The 4,279-nt window shown below is 41.2% G+C and overlaps 1 pseudogene; it reads left to right on the forward strand.

Annotated features, from left to right (window-relative positions):
* The first annotated feature begins 2,650 nt into the window (after positions 1-2,650).
* LOC116895905 lies at positions 2,651-3,255 on the forward strand (annotated as a pseudogene).
* The last annotated feature ends 1,024 nt before the right edge of the window (positions 3,256-4,279 follow it).

Raw genomic sequence — 4,279 nt, forward strand, 5'->3', positions numbered from 1 at the left:
ACAATTTTTGATTTTTAAAACTTCAGAAGTTCTATGAACAGAGGCATTATTAAAATTTGATTGGGAGAAAATATTATCAATATATTCAACAAGAGAGAAATTGATATTCAAGGTATAGAAATAACTGAACTGAAAATACCAAATAGTAGAAGACACAACATAGAAATTAAATATCTCACATAAAATAAACTCATAAGGCTAGTAAGATTGAGAAAAGACTTCAGGAAAACATAAGTGAGACAGAGACGGAGACAGAGGCATATGGATGGTATTGCTGATGCCGGAGATTAATAGAATTTCTGAAAGGTGATGAAATTTGGGCTCTGCTGGGGAAAGGCCACTTTCATACACCTCTATGGGAGTGTCAATCAATGTTAATTAGAAGGCAATTTGGCAATATCTATTAAGATTCAAATTGCAAACACCCTATTGCCAATGATTCCATTTCTAGATACACCCTTGGCAAACATATGTGTAAACAAAGAGAAACAAGCACAATATTAATAAGCATTGTTTGTAATTCTGAAAATAAACCTGAATGCTGACAAACCAGGGGGTGAGTCACTATGTAAAATTTAGCATAGTCCTATTACAGACATCTATAAGCAATTGAAATGAATGAATGATCTTTATTGAGCAAAAGCTGTATATTACAAAATGAGTTCTATATCAAGACACCTTTTAGATAGAAATGCATTCAAACGGTGAAATATCTCTCTTCGTGCTTATATCTGTGTATAAAAATATCTTGTAGGTACCAGGGAAGAACCAAGCTTGGCTTTTCAGTGACTATCACATAGGAGATAAGAAACAAACTTAGATTTGAGATAAAGTCAGGGGAGGCTGTAGCTCTATCTATAAATACTTTAATTAAAAAGGAAAAATGTATTTTTATTATTTCAAAACTAAATTAAAAGTAATATTTATTTGCCTGGCGTTCGATAAAAATAATTTATTACATGAAGTATTAATGATGTGTACAGTAACTGGTATACACTTGATTAATACAAGTTAGGAAAATTTGGTATAAATTTATTCACAGCAGGAAACTGGCTCATTTTGCTAGGAGGCATATACATTTATGTAATGTGCCTATAATGAAAAATAAGGAAACATTAATATTATTTTAAAGGTTGGGATTCTATGCTCCAAATGCAAAGGCACCTACATTCCTAAAAGAAACCCTACTAAAGCTCAAAGCACACATTGCACCTCACACGATAATAGTAGGAGATTTCAACACCCCACTCTCATCAATGGATAGATCATGGAAACAGAAATTAAACAGAAATGTAGAGAAACTAACAGAAGTTATGAATCAAATAGATTTAACGGATATTTATAGAACATTCCATCCTAAAACAAAAGGATATACCTTCTTATCAGCACCTCATGGAACCTTCTCCAAAACTGACCATATAATCAATCAGTCACAAAACAGGCCTCAACAGATACAGGAAGATAGAAATAATCCCATGCATCCTATCAGATCACCACACACTAAGACTGGTTTTCAATAACAACAATAATGACAGAAAGCCCACATATACATGGAAGTTGAACAATGCTCTACTCAATGACAACTTGGTCAAGGAAGAAATAAAGAAGGAAATTAAAGACTTCTTAGAATTTAATGAAAACGAAGATACAACATTCCCAAACTTATGGGACACAATGAAAGCGGTACTAAGAGGAAAACTCATAGCTCTGACTGCCTGCCAAAAGAAACAGGAGAGAGCATATGTCAGGAGCTTGACAGCACCCCTTAAAGCTCTAGAACAAAAAAAAATAATAAACCCAAGAGGAGAAGAAGGCAGGAAATAAACTCAGAGCTGAAATCAACCAAGTAGAAACGAAAAGGACTAAAGAAAGAATCAACAAAACCCGGAGCTGGTTCTTTGAGAAAATCAACAAGATAGATAAACCCTTAGCCAGACAAACCAGAGGTCACAGAGAGTGTATCCAAATTAACAAAATCAGAAATGAAAAGGGAGACACAACACAGAATCTGAAGAAATTGAAAAAAATCATCAGATCCTACTACAAAAGCCTATATTCAACAAAACTTGAAAATCTGGAGGAAGTGGACAATTTTCTAGACAGATATCAGATACCAAAGTTAAATCAGGAACAAATAAACCATCTCCTTAAATCTCAGCTTTCACTGCACCAACTTATTTCTCTGGTTTTATTTCCAAAAGACCTCATGGAACGACAAAGCACTGGGCTATATAGCAGGTGCCTTTGAGTAAAGTTTACACGTATGATTATGTAAGATTGAGAACTGCTTTCCTGAAACTAAAAATGTAAAACCACTAGAGTTCTAGCATTAGCTTTGTGGAAGGCTGATGTGTTCTCTTTTGTGGGGGCATCTGTGAGCATTGTGCTCCCACAATTCTGTAATAAAAAAAAAATCATTCAAATCACAATCACTGCTGTGAAGCAGCCTCTTATCCCATACCTGGTATTAAAACAAAAGCATATTCATATAACATAACTGGGTTTTAAACAAAACCAAAATTCTCACTACATTTCCCTATACATCCAAAAAATGGCCTTTTCCTCTAACATTAATAAACTATGTACAGGAAAAACAATTATGAAAGCTATTGCCTTTCCTCTCAGCCGTTTTCCTATACAGGAGGCAGCCATGTTGCTAAGCTGGAAATGCATGATCCTGAAGCCCCACTTCCGCAAGGATTGGCAGCAGCGAGTGGACACTTAGTTCAGCCAACCAGCAGTCAAGATCCGCAGACACAAGGCCAGGCAAGCAAAAGTGCACTGCATTGCCCCTCATCCCGCATCCAGTCCCTTCAGGCCCATCATGAGTTGCCCTACAGTTAGATACCCCACCAAGCTCCGGGCTGGCAGGGGCTTCAGCCTGGAGGAACTCAGGGTGGCTGGTATCCACAAGAAAATGGCTCGTACCATCGGCATCACTGTGGACCCATGAAGGCATCGCTCAAGGCCAAAGCGTAGCGCCTGAAGGAGTACCACTCCAAGCTCACACTTTTCCCCAGGAAGCCTTCAGCTCTGAGGAAGGGAGACAGTTCTGCTGAAGAACTTAAATTGGCCAACCAGCTAACAGGACCTGGGATGCTCTTCCAGAATGTATACAAAAAGGCAAAAAGGCCAGAGTCATCACAGAAAAAGAGAAGAACTTTTTTTGCATGACTCATGCCAATGCCACTCTTTGGCATTTGAGCGAAACGGCCGAAGGAAGCTGCAGAGCAAGATGTTGAAAAGAAAAAGTAGCCCACACCCGCGGATCCCGACCCGCAGCAGCTCTCTGCTCCCAAATCCCGTGGGAGAGAGACCTCACCGCCTGGTCAGGTGGGCACTCCTGAGGCCGCAGAGCGGAAGAGACCACCAACACTGCCCACCCCTGCCCACATCCCTGGCCCAAGAGGAAACTGTATAAGGCCTCTGGGCTCCCGTGGGAGAGGGCCCAGGAGTGGCAGGAGCCCTGGCTGAGACACCGCCGGAACCTGAAGGTAACAGACTGGATAAACAGTTCTCTGCACCCAAATCCTGGGGGGGAGAGCTAAACCTTCAGAGAGGCAGACACGCCTAATAAACCAGAAGAGACTGCTCTCTGCACACATTACTGATTCCAGAGGAAAACACCGAGGCCATCTGGAACCCTGGTGCACGGAGGATCCTGGAAGAGGCGGAAGAGATCTTCCCGGGTTGCTGCCATCAAGAGAGAACCCCGTGGCAGCACCCTCATGAAATGTAACCTGAGCCCTGGACCACAGGTAAGACCAACTTTTCTGCTGCAGTGACCTGCCTGGTGAACTCAAGACACAGGCCCACAGGAACAGCTGAAGACCTGTAGAGGGGCAAACCACCCACACGTAAAGCAGAACACTCTGTCCCCATAACTGGCTGAAAGAAAAAACAGGAAAACAGGTCTACAGCACTGGACATAACAGGGCTTATAGGACAGTCTAGCCACTGGGTCCCAATTAGCAGAACAAAGTAACACTAGAGATAATCTGATGGCGAGAGGCAAGCACAGGAACACAAGCAACAGAAACTAAGACTACATGGCATCATCATCGGAGCCCACCCCTCCCACCACTCCACAAAACAAGCATGGAATCCAAATTACCACCTCAGAAAGCAAGATCTAGTTTCAAAATCACATTTGACCATGATGCTGGAGGACTTCAAGAAAGACGTGAAGCAGAACTCCCTTAGAGAACAAGCAGAAGCTTACAGAGAGAATGCAAAATCCCTGGAAAAATTCCAGGAAAACACAAACAAACAGTTGAAG

This window comes from Rattus rattus, chromosome 3 (assembly GCF_011064425.1).
Source record: "Rattus rattus isolate New Zealand chromosome 3, Rrattus_CSIRO_v1, whole genome shotgun sequence".
NCBI lineage: Eukaryota > Metazoa > Chordata > Mammalia > Rodentia > Muridae > Rattus > Rattus rattus.